This window comes from Theropithecus gelada, chromosome 15 (genome assembly GCF_003255815.1).
Source record: "Theropithecus gelada isolate Dixy chromosome 15, Tgel_1.0, whole genome shotgun sequence".
In the NCBI taxonomy this organism is placed as follows: Eukaryota; Metazoa; Chordata; class Mammalia; order Primates; family Cercopithecidae; genus Theropithecus; species Theropithecus gelada.
Genome location: NC_037683.1, coordinates 48,107,244 through 48,129,769, shown reverse-complemented (window position 1 = coordinate 48,129,769; position 22,526 = coordinate 48,107,244). Strand labels below are relative to the sequence as shown.

At 45.4% G+C, this 22,526-nt stretch overlaps 1 pseudogene; it reads left to right on the top strand.

Annotated features, from left to right (window-relative positions):
* The first annotated feature begins 304 nt into the window (after window positions 1-304).
* On the top strand, window positions 305-22,118 carry LOC112608303 (annotated as a pseudogene).
* The last annotated feature ends 408 nt before the right edge of the window (window positions 22,119-22,526 follow it).

The window sequence follows — 22,526 nt, the reverse complement described above, 5'->3', positions numbered from 1 at the left end:
GTTATATATAAATATAAAAATTGTACACAAATATTACCTACCAATTTTGTTGAGGAGTCTTCCATCAGTCATATTTTTTGACTTAAATACAACACGATCTTGGCATAAAAACAAACACATAGGCCAGACGTTCTTTGCGGAGAGTCATCGGGGTTTCCTCCTTCAACAGTGCTTGGACGGAACCGGCGCTGGTCCTCCATCCCGGCCGGCCGCCTGTAGCCAGCCCTCAGTCACCTCTTCACCGCGCCCTCCGATCGCCCCAAGGCCCCCGCCACCACTCCAGCGCCGCGCAGCCACCGCCGCCACCGCCGCCTGTCCTTAGCCTCCGCCATGACGACCGCGTCCACCTCGCAGGTGCGCCAGAACTACCACCAGGACTCAAAGGCCCCCATCAACCGCCAGATCAACCTGGAGCTCTACGCTTCCTGCGTTTACCTGTCCATGTCCTACTACTTGGACCGCGATGATGTGGCTTTGAAGAACTTTGCCAAATACTTTCTTCACCAATCTCATGAGGAAAGGGAACATGCCGAGAACTGATGAAGCTGCAGAACCAAGGAGGTGGCCGAATCTTCCTTCAGGATATCAAGAAACCAGACTATGACGACTGGGAGAGCGGGCTGAATGCGATGGAGTGTGCGTTACATTTGGAAAGAAATGTGAATCAGTCACTACTGGAACTGCACAAACTGGCCACTGACAAAAATGACCCCCATTTGTGTGACTTCATTGAGACACATTACCTGAATGAGCAGGTGAAAGCCACCAAAGTATTGGGTGACCACGTGACCAATTTGCGCAGGATGGGAGCACCCGAATCTGGCTTGGCAGTGTATCTCTTTGACAAGCACACCCTGGGAGACAGCGATAATGAAAGCTAAGCCTCAGGCTAATTTCCCCATAGCCATGGGGTGAATTCCCTGGTCACCAAGGCAGTGCATGCATGTTGGGGTTTCCTTTACCTTTTCTGTAAGTTGTACCAGAACATCCACTTAAGTTCTTTGATTTGTACCATTCGTTCAAATAAAGAAATTTGGTACCCCCCCCACCAAAAAAAAACAAAAAAAACCAAAAAAAACAAAACACACACACACACACACAGGCATCAACTAATGAGAGAAAAATAAAATGGCTTACAAAATGGAACAAATATTTTCTAAAAATTATTAGACTATTAGGCAACATTTTTCCTCTGATCACAAATGTCCAGAAATGTCTTTAAAGACCATTATCAGCCGGTGGTGGCTCATGCCTGTAATCCCAGCACTTTGGGAGACCGAGGCAGGCAGATCAGTTGAGGCTAGGAGTTTACAGCCAGCCCAGGCAACATGGTGAAACCCTGTTACTACAAAAAAATACAAAAAATAGCCAGGTGTGGTGGTGTGCACTTGTAGTCCCAGCTAATGGGGGTGGGGCTGAGGTTAGAGGGTTTTTAGAGCCCAGGAGGTGCAGTTTGCAGTGAGAGGAGATCCTGTCTCAAAACAATAACCAAAAACCATTTCCAAGAAATAAACGCAATAAATATTGTGATGTTCCTTTACTGTGTGTGTATTCTTACCACCTATTTGTGTATTTATTTAAATAAAATGGCACACACAAATTTTTCCCTGTTGGTTTTTTGTTTGTTTGTTTGTTCATTTGTTTTCTGAGACAGAGTCTTGCTCTATTGCCCAGGCTGGAGTGCAATGGTGTGATCTTGGCTCACTGCAACCTCTGCCTCCTGACCTCAAGCAATTCTCCTGCCTCATCCTCCCAAGTAGTTGGGATTACAGGTGCCCACCACCATGCCTGGCTAATCTTTGTATTTTTAGTAGAGATGGGGTTTCACCATGTTGGCTAGGCTGGTTTTGAACTCCTGACCTCAAATGATCCACCCGCCTCAGCCTCCCAAAGTGCTGGGATTACAGGCGTGAGCCACAGCTCCTGGCCCTTCTTGTTTAAATATAGTAATTTTATGAGAACTTATCTATTTTATTTTTGTGTTTATTAAAAACATTATTTTTTCTGGGCATGGTGGCTCACACCTGTAATCATAGCACTTTGGGAGGCAGAGGTGGGTGGATCACTTGAGGCTAGGAGTTCGAGACTAGTCTGAGCAACATGATAAAACCCTGTTTATAAAAAAAATATGAAAATTAGCTGGGCATGGTGGCTTGCACCTGTAGTCCCAATTACCTGGGAGGCTGAGGTGGCGAATCACCTAAGCCTGGGAAAGTGGAGGTTGCAGTGAGCTATGATTGAGCCATTGCACTCCAGCCTGTGCAACAGGGTGAGACCTACTCTCAAAAATACATGTAGATGTATTTTTTTTCAAAGTAAAAAAGTAATCTGATAGAGGAAAATGCTCCATTCAGAGTGGGTTGGAATCTGTCTCAGTTCATAAAACTAGGGGCTGAGGTGAGAAAAAGAGGCTGAAATAAGCTGCTGCCCTCTGCTGCCTGGGACGGCAGCTTTTGTAACTTTCATACCTAGGAACCAGGCCAACATAGACATGGCCACAAAACCGGGATCTATGCCAAACATACAGGGCCGTGACTGAATTCGCAAAAACCCTAGATAAGGATGGTGAGAGCAGTGAGAAAGAAGGAAGGATATAGCAAAACGAAAGTGAACAAAATTGCAAAACTTCCCACTCTAAGATGAACCCGCAAATCCATTTCCTCAACTTATTAAAATTAATTGTAGAGAGGACAGATTCCTTACCACACACACACACACACAAAAAAAAACCAAAAAAACAAGCAAAATAAACTCCTCCATAATTAGGAGGATAATTCACTCTAGATAAATGCAAAAAAAAAAAAAAAGAACAATCTTTAGAAGACTCCTTTCACAGATACTCTCAATCTAAGAAAATAAACAACAGAAATAGAAGGCTTCAACACAAGTATGCCTCGGATCCTCAAAGGGATAAAGGAAGAATAACAAACTGAATAAACATAAAAAGAGACCTGGCGCATTGGTTCATGCCTATAATCCCAGCACTGTGGGGAGCCAAGGCAGGAGGATCATTCAAGGCCAGGGGTTTGAGACCAGCCTGGGAGATATAGTGAGACCCTGTGTCTAAATAAATAAATAAAGAACACATATTCTTTGATTCATCTCTGTCCAGGAAGCACAGCTCAGTTTCTCTCTTCTTCAGTATTGACTGGACTCAGTGACTCACTTCTAATGCATAGAATATGGAAAGGGAAAAATAGCAACTGCACAATGGAGATACCACCTTAACCAAGTGATCAAGTTAACCTAAATAATAATGTCAGACTATATCATATACCCCCTTATGTGATGTGATGAGAAGGGCACTTTACCTCTGTAGCATTCTTCCCGAAAATCTATAAGCCTAGTTTAACAGAAAACATCAGACAAAAACCTAAATTGGGAAACATTAGACAAAATAACCTGCCCAGTACTCTTTAAAAATGCCAAGGTCATGAGACAATGAAAGACTGAGAAACGGTCACGGATTTGAGACTTGACAACTGGATTCAACATGGTGTCTTGGATTGGATGCTGAACAGAAAAAAAGAAAAAGAAAAATTAAGGAAATCTGAATAAAGTTAATAGTATGGTATTAAGTTTAGTTTTTTTGATAAATGTCTCAGAGTTATGCAAGACATTATGTAACTGTTAACATTAGGGAAAGTTGGGTGGAGGATATACAAGAATTTGCTATGCTATCTCTGAAGCTCTTCTGTAAATCTAAAATTATTTCAAAATGAAAAGTTTAAAAATTAAAAATTAATAAAAAAATTAGAAATCCTGAAAATAATTTCCTAAATGAAAAAAGTAAGTTATTGGGGGAATAAACCCTCAATAAATGAGATATACATTATCTTAGATGGACATAGACAAAGAGAGAGTTAGTGAATTAGAAGATGGTTCTAAGGAAGTGGCTTAGAGAACAGCATAAAAATTGACCAGGTGCAATGTTTCATGTTTGTAATCCCAGCACTTTGAGAGGCCAAGGTGGGTGAATCACCTGAGGTCAGGAGTTCAAGATTATCCTGGTCAACATGGTGAAACCCCGTCTCTACTAAAAAATACAAAAATTAGCTGAATGCGGTGGTGCATGCCTGTAATCCCAGCTACTCAGGAGGCTAAGGCTTGAGAATAGCTTGAACCTAGGATGCAGAGGTTGCAGTGAGCCAAGATCACACCACTGCACTCCAGACAGGGCAACCGAGTGAGACTCCATCTCAAAAAAAAACAAAAATTAGCTGGGTGTGGTGGCAGGTGCCTGTAATCCCAGCTGCTCAGGAGGCCAAGGCAGGAGAATCACTTGAAGCTGGGAGGTGGAGGTTGCAGTAAGCCGAGATCACACCATTACGCTCCAGCCTGGGTGACAGAGGAGACTGTACCTCAAAACAAAACCAAAAAAAAGAGAACAGCATAAAAAGATAGAAATTGAGTATACTAGAAAGGCATGGAGGTTAGAAGTGGCATTATTGAAAATGGCAGAGTAGGGGATCCATTTCTCCCCAGAAACACTGAAAAACTTGGCAAAACCTGTTGGAATCAACCTTATCAGAATGCTAGGAGATAGCTGAAAGTTTACAGCAATGGGCCGGGTCCAGTGGCTCATGCCTGTAATCCCAGCACTTTGGGAGGCCGAGGTGGGTAGATCACTTGAGGCCAGGAGTTCAAGATCAGCCTGACCAATATGGTGAAACGCTGTCTCTATTAAAAATACAAAAATTAGCTGGGAGTAAAAAATTACTCCCAGCTACTTGGGAGGCTGAGGCAGGAGAATTGCTTGAACCTGGAAGGCGGAAGTTGCAATGAGCCAAGATTGTGCCACTGCACTCCAGCCTGAGCGACAGAGTGACACTCCATTTCAAAAAAAAAAAAAAAAGTTTACAGCAACCAAGCAAATACTTAACCAAGAGAAAGGCCACTGAAACAGCTAAGATTTTTGTGGTATTTTAACTTACCTTAGCCCCATCCCCTCCTTAGAGAAGCAGTGATCTTAAAGCCAGCAGTCTGTGTTCCCTGTGTGGATACCTGGTTCTAGAGAGAGCAGAGTGGCCCTTGTTGCTACAGAACAGGAATTTTTTTTTTTTTTTTTTGAGACCGAGTTTCGCTCTTTCACCCGTGCTGGAGTGCAATGGTGTGATCTCAGCTCACTGCAACCTCCGCCTCCCGGGTTCAAATTATTCTCCTGCCTCAGCCTCCCGGGTAGCTGGGATTACAGGTGCCCGCCACCACGCCCAGCTAATTTTTGCATTTTTGGTAGAAAGGGGGCTTCCCCATGTTGGCCAGGCTGGTCTCGAATTCTTGACCTCAGGTGATCCACCCACCTTGGCCTTTCAAAGTACTAGGATTACAGGCGTGAGCCACTGCGCCGGCCCAGGATTTGTCTTTTGAATCTAACTAGGGTTTCTCTTTGTTGTAACTAACTTGGAACTCTACTAGGATAGAGCAGCTACACAGACTTTTCCTAAAAACAATTAAGAACAAATGAATAAACTGCTATGACCTGGGCAAAGCAAACAATCAAAAAATGGCTAGATCAAACAACAGACATGTTAAAAGCCTGAGAGGAAAATCCAGAGAATGAGATTTTGGGGGAGAATAAGAGCTTTGAAAGTTTTCTACGTTTACTGGGGAATCTAGAAAGCCACACACATGCCAAGAGAAGGACACACGCTTAAAGAACTGGGAAGACCTTGAGTTTTCACCTCTGCCTGATTTTTAGACTCAGTGCAAGCAGGAAGTGGAGGTTAAGGCAGAGTTGCAAACAGCATGGCTAAGCATAGTAGGAGTGATCCAACATACAGCCAATCTGCAAAGACCTGGAAAATTGTCTTTTATTTTTCTACTGCTTTTTTCCCTTCCTTGTTTCCTTTCCTCCAGGCATTTAAGGAAACATCTGTCAAACCACAATAAAAAAATATGGTTATGTAAGAAAAGGTTTCGACATTTTTTTTTTTTTTTGGAGGCCCAGTCTTGCTCTGTTGCCCATGCTGGAGTGCAGTGGTGTGATCTCGGCTCAACCTCCGCCTCCCAGGCTCAAGCAATTCTTGTGCCTCAGCCTCCTGAATAGCTGGGACTACAGGTCCCCGCTACCATGCCTGGCTAATTTTTTGTATTTCAGTAGAGACATGTTTCCTAGGGTGGTCTTGAACTCCTGAGTTCAGTCAATCCACCCACCTCGGCCTATCAAAGTGCTAGGATTGCAGGTGTGAGCCACAGTGCCCGGTTGGTCCTTGCTTTTAAGAAACGAACACTGAAGTACAGTATTTAGGAGTTTTCAACTTTCCAACATTCTAACGTTTCCAATTTATTGTCAGAAAAGTGAAAAAGTTTCACTCCTTTAGCAATCACTTCTTAAGCCCTACTGTGTGAAGTGTGGTAGGTGGGCAGAGATGTGACCTGGTCCTCCTCCCTGTCCTTAAGGAGCTCCTAGACTAGTAGGGAACCCATCCAACTAAAGCACTGGATAGTCTAAGGACCATAAGGAATATGAAAAGAGCTGTGGGAGCTCAGCAGAGGAAGAAGATCAAGAATGGCTCCTTAAAAGAAGTCACACAGGCCTAACCCGGTGGCTCATGCCTATAATACCAGCACTTTGGGAGGCCGAGGTGGGTGGTCACCTGAGGTCAGGAGTTTGAGACCAGCTTGGCCAACATGGCAAAACCCCTCTCTACTAAAAATACAAAAATTAGCTGGGCATGGTGGTGGGCACATGTAATCCCAGCTACACGAGAGGCTGAGGCAGGAGAATGGCTTGAACCCGGGAGGCGGAGGTTGCAGTGAGCTGAGGTCACACCACTGCACTCTAGTCTGGGTGACAGAGTGAGAGACTCCATCTCAAAAAAAAAAAAAAAAAAAAAAAAGAAATCACATAAGCAAATAAGAGTGTAGAGGATTTTAAGAGAGAAATGGGTAGAACTAGCTTTGATTAGAAGGGTGAAGAAGGGCCAGGCATAATGGCAGGTGCCTGTAGTCCCAGCTATTTGGGAGGCTGAGGTTGGAGGATCACTTGAGCCAAGGACGTCAGGGCTGCAGTGAGCTAGGATCTCACCACTGTACTCCATCCTAGGCAACAGGCAAGTCTCTGTCTCAAGAAAAAAAAAAAAAGAAGGGTGAAGGAGAGTGGTCACTAATTGTTCCCCAATATCCCCACCTTTTAGTTAGTAACGGCTTCTCCCCGAGTTTATTTATTATTTATTTATTTATTTATTTATTTATTTATTTTTTGAGAAGGAGTCTGGCTCTGTCGCCCAGGCTGGAGTGCAGTGGCCGGATCTCAGCTCACTGCAAGCTCCGCCTTCCGGGTTTACACCATTCTCCTGCCTCAGCCTCCCGAGTAGCTGGGACTACAGGCGCCCGCCACCTCGCCTGGCTAGTTTTTTGTATTTTTTAGTAGAGACGGGGTTTCACCGTGTTAGCCAGGATGGTCTCGATCTCCTGACCTCGTGATCCGCCCGTCTCGGCCTCCCAAAGTGCTGGGATTATAGGCTTGAGCCCCCGCGCCCAGCCTATTTTTTATTTTTTGAGATGGAGTCTCACTCTGTTGCCCAGGCTGGAGTACAATGGCGTGATATTGGCTCACTGCAACCTCCACTTCCTGGGTTCAAGTGATTCTTCTGCCTCAGCCTCCTGAGTAGCTGGGATTACAGGCACCCACTACCACGCCCGACTAATCTTTGTGTGTGTTTTTTTTTTTTTTTTTGAGATGGAGTCTCGCTCTGTTGCCCGGGCTGGAGTGCAGTGGCTGGATCTCAGCTCACTGCAAGCTCCGCCTCCCGGGTTCGCGCCATTCTCCTGCCTCAGCCTCCCAAGTATCTGGGACTACAGGCGCCCACCACCTTGCCCGGCTAGTTTTTTGTATTTTTTAGTAGAGACGGGGTTTCACCGTGTTCGCCAGGATGGTCTCAATCTCCTGACCTTGTGATCCATCCGTCTCGAGCTCCCAAAGTGCTGGGATTACAGGCTTGAGCCACCGCGCCAGGCCAATTTTTGTATTTTTAGTTGAGACGGGGTTTCACCATGTTGACCAGGCTGGATTCAAACTCCTGACCTCAAGTGATCCGCCCACCTTGGTCTCCCAAAATGCTGTGATTACAGGCGTGAGGAGCTGCTCCCAGCCCTCCCCCTGAGTTTAGCTGAGTGCTTGCCAGCTACAGATCTCTCTTGCATCTAGGTATGACCATGAGACAATACTCTGGCCAAAGGGAAAGTGATGTTAGCAACTTTCAGATCATGCCTTCATAAGAAGCTGCTTGCCTTTTGCTTTCCCCCCTATAAGATGTATGGGAGGGCCGGGCGCGGTGGCTCACGCCTGTAATCCCAGCACTTTGGGAGGCCGAGGCGGGCGGATCACAAGGTCAGGAGATCGAGACCACGGTGAAACCCCGTCTCTACTAAAAATACAAAAAATTAGCCGGGCGCGGTGGCGGGCGCCTGTAGTCCCAGCTACTCAGGAGGCTGAGGCAGGAGAATGGCGTGAACCCGGGAGGCGGAGCTTGCAGTGAGCCGAGATCGCGCCACTGCACTCCAGCCTGGGCGACAGAGCGAGACTCCGTCTCAAAAAAAAAAAAAAAAAAGATGTATGGGAGGTGAGTCAGCTCTGACCCTGTGACACCATGGAGGATAGAAAAGCAACGAGATGGAAGAAATGACTCCCAGAGGGCCTGGGGGGACAGAGCCCCTGACTGGCCCCGTATAATCTACTAGCTTAGACTTTTACCTGGGAGAAAACCAGAACTTTTCCTTTTTTTTTTTTTTTTTTTTTTTTGAGATGGAGTTTCACTCTTGTTGCCCAGGCTGGAGTGCAATGGTGCGATCTTGGCTCACTGCGACCTCTTCCTCCTGGGTTCAAGTGATTCTCCTGCCTCAGTCTTCCTGTGTAGCTGGGATTACAGGCACCTGCCACCACACCTGGCTAATTTTTGTATTTTTAGTAAAGACAGGGTTTCACCATGTTGGCTAGGCTGGTCTCGAACTCCTGAGTTCAGGTGATCTACCCACCTCGGCCTTCCCAAAGTGCTGGGATTGCAGGCATGAGCCACCGTGCCCGGCTGAGAAAAACAGAACTTCTACCTTGAAGAAGCCACGGATATTTTTGTCTCTATCTGGTCAATATCCTAACTAATGAAAACAGACAATAAGAATATAACACCTGTTGACCAGGTGCAGTGGCTCATGCCTGTAATTCCAGCACTTTGGGAGGCCAAGGTGGGTGGACCACGAGGTCAAGAGATCGACACCATCCTGGCCAACATGGTGAAACCCCGTCTTTACTAGAAATACAAAAATTAGCTGGGCATGGTGGCGCGTGCCTGTAGTCCTAGCTACTCAGGAGGCTGAGGCAGAAGAATTGCTTGAACCCTGGAGGCAGAGGTTGCAGTGAGCTGAGATCATGCCACTGCACTCCAGCCTGGCAACAGAGTGAGACTGCATCTCAAAAAGAAAATAAAATAAAAAATAAAACCTGCTTAGAAAACCAAACTCTCTCCAACTCTCTCTCTCTTTCTCTCTCTCTCTCTCTCTCTCTTTTTGACGCAGGCTCTCCCTCTGTTGCCCAGGCTGGAGTACAGTGGCACAATTCTAGCTTACTGCAGCCTCAACCTCCTGGGCCTAAACAATCCTCCTGCTTCAGCCTCCCGAGTAGCTGGGACTACAGGCACACGCCACCACACCCAGCTAATTTTTTAATTTTGTAGAGGCAGGGTCTCACTGTATGTTGCCCAGGGTGGTCTGCAACTCCTGGCTTCGAGGGATCCTCCTGCCTGGACTTCCCCAAATGCTGGGATTACAGGCACAAGAGACATGAGCCAGCAGACCAGGCCTTTTCTCTCTCGTTTTTCCTTCCCTTTCTTCTAACCCATCTTTTCCTGTAGTCTACATAAAGGGACACACATACACACATACAGATTTGCTCCTCCATATTCCACTGGTTCCAGATTTTTAGCACCAGATATATAGATAGATTTACATCTTCTTGTTTTTCCTGTCAATCCAACCTCCCGTGTAACAGCCCCTGAGAATGAAAACCATTTCCTCCCTCGAAAGCCCTCTCCTAGGGCCGGGCGCAGTGGCTCACACCTGTAATCCCAGCACTTTGGGAGGCCAAGGCGGGTGGATCACAAGGTCAGGAGTTCGAGACCAGCCTGGCAAATATGGTGAAACCCTGTCTCTACTAAAAATACAAAAAAATTAGCCGGGCGTGGTGGCGCATGTCTCTAATTCCAGCTACTTGGGAAGCTGAGGCAGAAGAATTGCTTGAACCCAGGAGGCAGAGGTTGCAGTGAATCGAGATCGCCCCACTGCACTCCAGCCTGGGCGACAGAGTGAGAATCCATCTCAAAAAAAAAAAAAAAAAAGCTCTCTCCAGGGCACAGTGAGGCAGTTGACAGCTGGCCAGACAGTGGACAGACACATCTATTCACTCATAGTAGGCAGAAGGGTACTGCTTTCTTTGTACAATCGTATTTGAAGGGAATAGAGGGGCTGTGTTGTTCTTGGGAAGCTTTGTGTCTTTCCATAAAAGGGTATTTTGAGGAAGTCTTCAATGTGGGGATCACAAATGCCGTATGCTCCCTTTTCCATCAAAATTTCATCCTTGTTTACATTCCCTTACAGGGTGGAATGGATAACTATTGTTTTGGCCTTCCTCGTATCTGTGCACCCTTCTTTTGATAGCAGAATCCTGATTACACTCTTAATTTCAGGTTATGTGGTTTGGCTGGGGATGACCTGGCCATTACTCTAGGATTGGATATGTAATCTAAACATATAGTTTAGATATAGTTTCCAAAGCTGGAACTATGGGAAACAAAGCTCCATAGTGCTAGGGCTACTATACTAGAAGAATGTAAGGCTGGAGCTGCTGGTATCAGCTCGCCATTCCATGGGGGAGCCTGACTAAGGATGAAGTCAACACTGAGAAACATAGGCCCAAGAGATAGAAACCAATCCTGATAACACTGTCTGGGAAGCTCCTTCAGTTTGAGTAGAGCTTCTGTCATTTGAAACCAAATACATTTTTACTAATCCACAGGGGGTATAAAAACTATTTTTCAGCTCTCTAAATGACATTCTGGCAGATGATATGCTTACCCAGATTTTGTTTAATGTAATTAAGTTTCATCTTATTCCAGAAAGTATTGATGGTCTCTGCTAGCAAGAAGGTCCCTCGTTTGTGTTTTATTTTGCTATAAGAAAAAAATGCATCAATTGGGGTTTAAGTTTGTTGTTTCTGACAGGGTTTCACTCTGTTGCCCAGGCTAGAGGGCGGTGGCACCATCACAGCTCACTGCAGCTTCCACCTTCTGGGCTCAAGGGATCTTCCCACTTAGCCTCCCGAGTAGCTGCGACTACAGGTGCACAACACCATGCCCAGCTAAATTTTTTTGTATATTTTGTAGAAATGGGAGACTTACTATGTTACCAGGCTGGTCTTGAACTCCTCTGCTCAAGAAATTCTCCTGCCTGGGCCTCCCAAAGTGCTGAGATTACAGGTGTGAGCCACCATGTCTATCCACATTTAGGGTCTCTGGCACATACTAACAGAGAGACTCTGAAAAAATCCAGGGAATATAGCTGAACCTTGGTTTCCTTATCTGTCAAATGGATATATGATCTAGGGAGATCTCTCTTCCTTTTCATAGCCTGTTTTTTTGTTTTGTTTTTGTTTTTTCATTTTTTGTGTTTGTTTGTTTGAGACAGAGTCTCACTCTGTCTCTCAGGCTGGAGTGCAGTGGCGCAATCTTGGCTCACTGCAACCTTCACCTCCCAGGTTCAAGCGATTCTTGTGCCTCAACCTCCTGAGTAGCTGGAATTTTAGGTGCACATCACCATGCCCAGCTAATTTTTTTTTTTAAGTAGAGACAGGGTTTCACCATGTTGGCCAGGCTGGTCTCGAACTCCTAGCCTCAAGTGATCCTCCCATCTTGACCTCCCAATGTGCTGGGGTTATAGGCATGAGCCACTGTGCCTGGCCTGGTTCTGTTTTGAAATTTAGAATGGAGTGGAAAAGATACTGCCACATTGTCCTCTGAAGATATTAATTTATGGCTGGGCAGAGTGGCTCATGCCTGTAATCCTAGCATTTTGGGAGGCCAAGACAGGCAGATCACTTGAGGCAAGGAGTTTGAGAGCAGCCTGGCCAACATGGTGAAGCCCTGTCCCGTCTCTACTAAAAATACAAAAAAATTAGCTGGGTGTGGTGACGACCGTCTGTAATCCCAGCTACTCCGGAGGCTGAGGCAGGAGAATCACTTGAACCCGGGAGGCGGAGGTTGCAGGGAGTCCAGGTTGTGCCACTGTACTTCAGGCTGAGTGACAGAGTGAGACTCCGTCTCAGAAAAAAAAAAAAAAAAAAAGCTAATTTACATTTTTACATTTTCCTTGTGAATCAGAGTGCCCATTTCCCCACATCCTAGCCAATATCAAGTACTGTCAATTTCTTTTTTTCTCCTTTTCCTTTTCTTTTTTTCCCTTTCCTTTTCTTTTTCCTTTCCTTTTCCTTCCTTCCATCCTTCCTTCCTTTTTTAGCAGTCTAGCTGTACAGGGATTAAAATATGCCAGGGATTTAATTTCTGTAATTACTTGGAAGACCATCTGTGCCCTGCTTTGACGCAGGAGTCCCTGCTCTGCCCAGACAGCCATGTGGTGCTCTGCCAGAGCTCCTTTTCTCCAGGCTTTCCTACTCCTCATCCTCTACCAATTGGCTATGGGATGACTTTTGTCAGAGAATAGGACTGGGAGATGGAGCTCTAGACAGAAATTCTCCCCACACAGCTGTGCCCCTGATACCCTGGGGACTGACAATCATCAGAGGACCATTTGACATCAGCCACCAGTGGTCACCAGCCAAGTTCCAAGAGCTGTGTCTGGGTGGAAACCTACCATGGCTGAAGGAGTAAAGTGTCCCCCACGCTCAGCATGGAGACTTTTGCAGTTTTATCTCCCTTCAGCAGACCTGACTTGAGTTCAAGGCTGAGTCATCAGGGTGAGCATGGGAGTATTTTTCTTATGCTTAAATACAGGTTAATGACATTATAGCAGAATTCTAGTAAAGAGGGCATGTTTATCCAGTTAAAATTTATTCTTGGCCGGGTGCAGTGGCTCACGCCTGTAATCCCAGCATTTTGGGAGGCTGAGGTGGGCGAATCACTTGAGATCAGGAGTTTGAGACTAGCCTGGCCAACACGGTGAAACCCCATCTGTACTAAAAAAAATACAAACATTCGCTGGGTGTGGTGGTACTTGTCTGTAATCACAGCTACATGGCAGGCTGAGGCCAGAGAATCTCTTGAACCCAGGCATCAGTGGTTGCAGTGAGCTGAGATCGTGCCACTACACTCCAGCCTGGGCAACAGTGAGACTCTCAAAAACAACAACAACAACAACAACAGCAACAAAAATTATTCTCTATAATGAAAAGCCACAAGCAAAAATTGGTTTTTCAGATTTCTATTTACTGTCTAGAATGAGACAGACTTATTATAGACTGTTTGGGAAGAAGAGAAAGTTGATTTAAGTTATTGCATCCTTTTTTTTATTTTTATTTTTTTGAGATGGAATCTCGCTCTGTCGCCCAGGCTGGAGTGCAGTGGCGTGATCTCAGCTCACCGCAACCTCCGCCTCCCAGGTTCATGCCATTCTCCTGCCTCAGCCTCCCGAGTAGCTGGGACTACAGGCGCCTGCCACCACGCCTGGCTAATTTTTGTATTTTTAGTAGAGACGGGGTTTCACCGTGTTAGCCAGGATGGTCTCGATCTCCTGACCTCGTGATCCGCCCGTCTTGGCCTCCCAAAGTGCTGGGATTACAGGCGTGAGCCACCGCTCCTGGCCTGCATCCTTTTATTTTTAGCCATTAAGCAGCAATTTCCTTTCAATTTCATCTACCCCTCCTCACTCTGAAGAATCTGAGAGAGGAAGAAAAGAGAGTTAAAGATGAGGGCCAGAGGAGAAAAAGGTTGCCTCAAAAAGTGGCCTGCTTTTCTTATCAATGTCTTTTTCTTGTGTATCATTATTGAGTCTACCCAGCAATTTCTCTGCCTGATCTGCAGCCTACCTCCTTATCTGCAGACATCCAGAGTGCCCCTTCTTTGCCAGAGTAAGTCATGTACCTTAGTTCAGAGCTCCCATTGGGGAATAAAGTTCATTCATTCAGTGAGGCCTTGCTCTTCTCTTTGTTTAGCACAGAACTCAGCTCTTTACCTTGCCAGTAGCAGCAGCAGTCAGAGGTAAAGGGGCCTTGCAAGAGAAGCGATTCTGACTCCTTTATTATGTAGGTGAGGAGACTGAGACTACCCCTTCTCTCATCAAGAAGGGAAGGTATCTTCGGGCCTCTGTGGCAAAAAGTTCAGGAGAGTGGGTAGTGGGGTGCTGTTGTTTGGAGCACCCAGTTCTGGAGTCAGACCGACTTGGGTTGAAAGCCAGCGATCCTGAGTAATAACTTCCACTCTCTAAACGTGTTTCCTTTGTTGTAAATTGCGGTTAATATGTTGTGTTCCTTACAGGACTATTAAGAGAATTGAATGCACAGAGAGATATAAAACACTATGCTTGGAACATAGTAACTATTTGAAAAGTGGTTAATATTATGCATTTCATTTTTTTTCCTTTTTTCCCCCTTCTAATCAATGTCAGAAAAATTAAGGAAATAGGAAGTCACTTCCAAGGGAGCTCTGGCTGCTCTGCAAACCTGTTAGTTAGCTATGATATCCAAGCTACTCAGGAGACCCAGAGCAAGTTGTTACTTCTTTCTACTGATTGGGAAACTGAAGAATAGAAGAAATTTAACTGTCTGCCTTGCCTAATGGTGTGGTGTAAAATAATAAGAAATATGCATATTGGTCTTTGACCATGGTTCCCAACACAGAGCTTCTAAAACCTGTATAATTTTCTGAGTGATTGGAGCTTCTGACATAGAGCTCCTTAATCTATTGGAATTTCAGGTGATAGAGGTACATTTTGTTCTGAGGCAACTCTGTAAGCTTCTGGATGGGGGCTAACCACCAGACAGACCAAGTCATAATTTGAAGCTTGGAACTTTCACCCCCACCTCCCGTTGTCTGGAGAGGAGAGAGGGCTGGAAATGGCATTAATAATCAGTCATGGCCAGGCACAGTGACTAACGCCTGTAATCCCAACACTTTGGGAGGCCAAGGTGGGCGGATCACTTGAGGTCAGGAGTTCTAGACTAGCCTGGCCTACCTCTCTACTAAACCCTGTCTCTAGTAAAAATAGCAAAAAATAGGCCGGGCGAGGTGGCTCAAGCCTGTAATCCCAGCACTTTGGGAGGCTGAGACGGGCGGATCACGAGGTCAGGAGATCCACACCATCCTGGCGAACACGGTGAAACCCCGTCTCTACTAAAAAATACAAAAAACTAGCCGGGCAAGGTGGCGGGCGCCTGTAGTCCCAGATACTCGGGAGGCTGAGGCAGGAGAATGGCGCAAACCCGGGAGGCGGAGCTTGCAGTGAGCTGAGATCCGGTCACTGCACTCCAGCCTGGGCGACAGAGCCAGATTCCGTCTCAAAAAAAAAAAAAAAAAAAAGCAAAAAATAGAAAAAAAAAAAATTAGCTGGGTGTGGTGGCTTGAGCCTGTAGTCTCAGTTACTCAGGAGGGTGACGCAGGAGAATCGCTTGAACTCAGGAGGTGGAGGTTGCAGTGAGCCGAGATTGTGCCACCGCACTCCAGCCTGGGCGACAGAGGGAGACTTTGTCTCAAAGAAAAAACAAAAAAAACAAAAAAAAAACCAACAGTCATGCCTACATGATGGAGCTTTGATAAAAATCCCAAAGGTGCCGGGCGCGGTGGCTCACGCCTGTAATCCCAGCATTTTGGGAGGCCGAGGCGGGCAGATCACGAGGTCAGGAGATCGAGACCATCCTGGCTAACACGGTGAAACCCCGTCTCTACTAAAAATACAAAAAACTAGCGGGGCGTGGTGGCGGGTGCCTGTAGTCCCAGCTACTCCGAGGCTGAGGCAGGAGAATGGTGTGAACCTGGGAGGCGGAGCTTGCAGTGAGCCGAGACCGCCCCACTGCACTCCAGCCTGGGCAACACAGCCAGACTCCGTTTCAAAAAATGAAAAAATAAAAAAATTAGTCATGTGTGGTGGCAGGTGCCTGTAATCCCAGTTACTCTGGAGGCTGAAGCAGGAGAATCACTTGAACCTGGGAGGCGGAGGTTGCAGGGAGCCGAGATCGCGCCATTGCACTCCAGCTTGTGCGACAAGAGCAAGACTCCATCTCAAAAAAAATAAATAAAAATAAAAAAATCCCGGCCGGGCGTGGTGGCTCACTCCTGTAATCCCAGCACTGTGGGAGGCCGAGGCAGGCGGATTATGAGGTTAGGAGATTGAGACCATCCTGGCCAACATACTGAATCCCCTCCCTACTAAAAACACAAAAATAGCCGAGCACGGTGTTGCATGCCTGTAGTCCCAGTTAGTCGGGAGGTTGAGGCAGGAGAATCGCTTGAACGCGGGAGGCGGAGGTTGCAGTGAGCCGAGATCATGCCACTGCACTGCAGCCTGGGCGACAGGGCAAGACTCCGTCTCCAAACAAACAAACAAACAAACAAACACAAACCCAAAGGCACAGTTTGGAGAGTTTTTGGGTTGGCGAACACATCCATGTACTGGGAGGATGGTACATACCAACTCCACAGGGACAGAAGCACCCGTGCTCAGGACCTTTCAAGACCTTGTCCTGTGTATCTCTTCATGTGTCTGTCCATCTGTATCCTTTGTAATATCCTTTATAATAAACTGTTAGATGTAATAAAGTTTCCCTGAGTTTTGTGAGCCTCCCTAGCAAGTTAATCAAACCCCAGGAGGGAGTCATGGGAACTCTCAATTTACAGCCAGAAGTTCTGGAGGCCCAAACTTGCAACTGGCATGTGAGATGCGGGGCAGTCTGGTGGGACTGAGCCCTTAAGGTGTGGGATCTAATTCTAACTACATGTAGATAATGTCACAATTGAACTGAATTATATGACACCCAGTTGGTGTCCACTGGAGAACTGCCTGGTGTACAGGGGAAAAAACCTCCACACATCTTGTTACAGAAGTGTTCTATGTTAAAAGTATAGTAGGAGAAAACTGTTTGTTTAGTTTGTTTTTCCTAGTACACACATGGTGTAACAGAAAAAGCATGGGTTTTGAAAGTAGGGTTTTGATCTGAGTTCAAAAGCTGGCTATGCCACCTAGTTGCTTTGTGATCTTGGACAAGTTACAGAACCTCTCTGAGCCTTTCTCTGAGATGTTAATACCTACTACATAGGGTTATTGTGAAGAGTAAATGAAATGATGTATGTGTACGCCAAACACATGTGAAGTTGTGAAATCTTTTTCTTCTTTGCCTATTCTAGAACCGAATTTTTCCTTTTTCTGGTAGCATAATGTGATTTTTTCTTTAGGGAACTACCCTTCCTCTTCTGCACACTCGAATGCTAAAACTGTCAGTCAAGATTCCCTACTGCTCCAGCCAAGTTGGCATATTATGTAAGTTAGGCTAGCAAGACCCTTGCTGCCTATAACTCGAATCCTTTTGGGAGTGAAATAGAGATGGAAAATGGTTGGAGCTGATTAATCTCAAGTGTCGTTCTGAAAAGACTATCCAATAGTTTTTGCCATCTAGATCTCTGTAGCCACCTGGTTCTTGTCATTTACTTTTTAAAATTAATTTATTTTAGATACAGGTTTTCACTATTTGCCCAGGCTAGAGTGTAGTGGCTTTTCACAGGTGTGATTATGGAACACTGCAGCCTTGAATTCCTTGCCTCAAGCAGTTTTCTCACCTCAGCCTCCCAAGTAGCTGAAACTACTGACTTGTGTCACTGCACACAGCTTAAACCAATAATTTCATTTACTTTATTTTTTTATTCTTTAAATTTTTTTAAACCAATAATTCTAAAAAAAATACATTTAACATTGTAATGATTTTAGAAATTCAACATTTCTCTTGAATTTTAGTCAGTTCAAGTCATGTTAGTCTATGGATTTTAGTCAATGATTTTTTCCCTTTCAAGTTTTTTATGCTGAAGTGTTTTAAAATTGTAGACATTCTTTTTTTTTTTTTTTTTTTTTTTTTGAGACGGAGTCTCGCTCTGCCGCCCAGGCTGGAGTGCAATGGCCGGATCTCAGCTCACTGCAAGCTCCGCCTCCCGGGTTCACGCCATTTTCCTGCCTCAGCCTCCCAAGTAGCTGGGACTACAGGCGCCCGCCACCACGCCCGGCTAGTTTTTTGTATTTTTTAGTAGAGACGGGGTTTCACCGTGTTCGCCAGGATGGTGTGGATCTCCTGACCTCGTGATCCACCCGTCTTGGCCTCCCAAAGTGCTGGGATTACAGGCTTGAGCCACCGCGCCCGGCCAAAATTGTAGACATTCTTAACTCTCTTATATTACATAGTCAAAATGATTTAATTTATAATTTCTACTCAAATTTCTCCAGTTGTACGAAAAATTACTTACATACACATTCTGTCCAAACTAGGATCCAATCACAGATGACACTTCAAATCTTAGAATCCAGTTACTATGTTCCTTAAGCCTCTTTTAATGTAAAAGAGGTTTTTGTTTTTTTGTTTTTTTGTTTTTTTTAAGACGGAGTCTCACTCTGTCACCAACCTGGAGTGCAGTGGCGCGATCTTGGCTCACTGCAAGTGATTCTCCTGCCTCCAGCCTCCCAAGTAGCTGGGACTACAGGTGAGCGCCACCACACCCAGCTAATTTTTGTATTTTTAGTAGAAATGGGGTTTCACCATGTTGGCCAGGACGGTCTCAATCTCTTGACCTTGTGATCTGCCCCCCTCGGCCTCCCAAAGTGCTGGGATTACAGGCATGAGCCACCACACCTGGCTTTTTTTTTCTTTTTGAGATGGAGTCTCATTCTTTTGCCCAGGCTGTTGTGCAGTAGCGCAATATTGGCTCACTGCAACCTCTACCTCCTGAGTTCAAGTGATTCTCCTTCCCCAGCCTCCTGCATAGCTGGGATTACAGGCATGCACCACCATGCCCGGAAAATTTTTGCATTTTTAGTAGAGACGGGTTTCACCATGTTGGCCAGGCTGGTCTCAAACTCCTGACCTCAAGTGATCCACCCTCCCTAGCCTCCCAAAGTGCTGAGATCATGGGCGTGAGCCACTGCACCTGGCCTAGACTTTATTTTTTCGAGCAGTTTTAGGTTCACAGTAAAACTGAGCAGAAAGTATAGAGTTCCCAGATACTCCCTGCCCCTCCACACACATGGCCTCCCCCATTATCAATATCCCTACCATTGTGATTTGCTTTATTTTTATTGTGTTAAAGCACTTCTAATAGAAAATTTACCATTTTAACCATTTTGAAGTGTATTTTTAGTTTCTTTTTTAAAAAATGATACTGGCTTGCTGAAGAACCTGGGTCAGTTTTAGTGTAGAATAAATTTTCCTGTTTGCTTCCTGGAGTTGTAATTTGATTTGTCCTTCTATCCCAGTTCCTGTAAGTAGAAGTTAGAGCTAATACCTTGATTCATTCAAGTCAAACTTTTTTTTTTTTTTTTTTTTTGATACCGAGTCTTGCTCTGTCATCCAGGCTGGAGTGCAGTGGTACGATCTCAGCTCACTGCAATCTCCACCTTCTGGGTTCAAGCAATTCTCCTGCCTCAGCCTCCCAAGTAGCTGGGATTACAGGCATTCACCACCATGCTTGACTAATTTTTGTATTTTTAGTAGAGACAGAGTTTTGCCATGTTGGACAGGCTGGTCTTGAACTCCTGACCTGAGGTGATCCACCTGCCTCAGCCTCCCAAAATGCTGGGACTACAGGCATGGGTCACTGCACCTGACTGATCTTTAAAAATTTTTTTCTTTTTTTGAGACGTTTTTAACCAAAATAGGCCGGGTGTGGTGGTTCATGCCTCTAATCCCAGCACTTTGGGAGACCAGGATAGGCCAATAGCTTGAGCCCAGGAGTTTGGGACCAGCCTGGGCAATATGAGAACCTTTTCTCTGCAAAAACCATAAAAATGAGCCGGGCCTGGTGGTGTGGGCCTGTAGTTGGAGATGGGAGGATGGCTTGAGCCTGGGAGGTGCAGGATGCAGTGAGCAGAGATTGTACCACTGCACTCCAGCCTGGGCAACAGAGGGAGACCATTTCTCTAACAAAACAAAAAGAACAAAATACATCATAAGTGATGTTGTGTAGGCCCTCCTACCCCCCATCTCTTGTGAAGATATATAACATTGGTTTGTCCCACCTTTAGTGAGAGTTAGACTTAGCTCCATCACTGTATTAATGGAGTGGCAGCTTGATCCTTCCACTGTAAAAGTACACTTTTCTTCACTTTGCCACCAGTAAGTCATCTGAGTAGAGTTGCTTTGGACAAACAAATGTCCATTTCCCTATCAATCACTTACTAATGGTTAGCACCCATAAATACTCTTTGCATGAATCAATAATATGATTAGTTGTCAAGAAATGATTATTTTTGTACTACTTTCATTTCGCATACATTTGTTAGCAAGCCACCTTTGATAAAGAACAGTGTTATCTCATCAACTTGGGCAATTTGGTTTCAATGAAACACAGTTCCTAATGGGAAGGTAAGATGAATGTTTCATTCTTTCTGTTTAATCTGTAGCTATCTCAAACGGTGAAAAACAATTTTCCTGGCTTTTGGCTATCCGAATGCCATTATGTACTTATGAATTTTCAGAGATTTGTTGTGTTTAATTTAATAGCAATTATGTTTTCAGTTCTCAAAATTTCCCAACTTTGGCCAATAGAAAACCTTTCAGAATAAATCCTATGAACTTCTTACATCACTCCACTGATATTTGAAAATTTCCTTGATTTTCTGCATAAAATGTCTTAAGATCACCTTGTAATCTTCCTGTCATAGAAATGTAATCAACTACTTCTCCATGGATTGATTTTTTTTTTTTTTTTTTTTTTTTGAGACGGAGTCTTGTTCTGTTGCCCAGGCTGGAGTGCAGTGGTGCGATCTTGGCTCACTGCAACTTCTGCCTCCTGGGTTCTAGTGATTCTCCTGCCTCAGCCTCCCGAGTAGCTGGAATTATAGGCACGCGCCACCATGCCCAGCTAATTTTTGTATTCTTAGTAGAGACGGGTTTCACCATGTTGGCCAGGCTGGTCTTGAACTCTTGACTTCGTGATCTGCCCACCATGGCCTCCCACAGTGCTGGGATTACAGGTGTGAGCCACTGCACCCAGCCCAGGTTGATTCTTTTCAATAAAATAGGCTGGGTGCAGTGGCTCACACCTCTAATCCCAGCACTTTAGGAGGCCAAGGAGGATGGATCACTTGAGGCCAGGAGTTAGAGACTATTGCAAAACCCCATCTCTACTAAAAATATGAAAAAATTATCCAGGCATAGTGATGCGTGCCTCTAGTCCCAGCTACCCAGGAGGCTGTGGCAAGAGAATCGCTTGAACCCGGGAGATGGAAGTCACAGTAAGTCAAGATCATGCCACTGCATTCCAGTCTGGGCAACAGAGCAAGACTCCGTCTCGAAAATAAATAAATAAATAAAATCCCTGGAAGGGATAGTTCCTATGGTTAGTGTTTGAGATTAGTTCTAACGCCAGTAAGGATTTTCCTAAATATCTCATTCCCAATGTCTGTCTGCAATGCTAGCTGGCCTATAACATAGTCTACATTGCCAATGACTCCATCAATGTCCTCTATAAAGAACTACCTGAGGCTGGGGAATTTATAAAGAAAAGAGGTCTAATTGACTCAGTTCTGCAGACTGTACAGTGAGGCATGGCTGGGGAGGCCTCAGGAAATTTACAGTCATGGTGGAAGGGCAAAGGAGAAGCAAGTACATCTTCACATGGTAGCAGGAGAGAGCGAAGGGAGAAGTGCTACATGACTTTTTGTTTGTTTGTTTTGCTACATACTTTTTATAAATAATTTTTCTTTTTAGTGATAGGTTTTTGCCATGTTGCCCAGGCAGGTCTTGAACTCCTGAGCTCAAGTGATCTGCCCTCCTCAGCCTCCCAAAGTGCTGGGATTACAGGTGTGAGCCATTGCCCCTGGCTTTGCTACACACTTTTTTTTTTTTTTGAGACGGAGTCTCACTCTGTCGCCCAGGCTGGAGTGCACTGGTGTGATCTCGGCTCACTGCAAGCTCTACCTCCCGGGTTCACGCCATTCTCCTGCCTCAGCCTCCGGAGAAGCTGGGACCACAGGTGTCTGCCACCACGCCCGGCTAATTTTGTGTATGTTTTTAGTAGAGACCGGGTTTCACTGTGTTAGCCAGGATGGTCTCCATCTCCTGACCTCGTGATCTGCCCGCCTTGGCCTCCCAAAGTGCTGGGATTACAGGCATGAGCCAGCAGGCCCAGCCTGCTACACACTTTTAAACAACCAGATCTTGTGAGAACTCTATCATAAGACAGCACTAGGAGGATGGTGCTTTAGCATTTAGGTTTACCATTATAAACCATTCCCATGATCCAATCACTTCCCACTAGGCCCCTCCTCCAACACTGAAGATCATAATTCAACATGAGATTTAGGTGGGGACACAGAGCCAAACCATATCACCT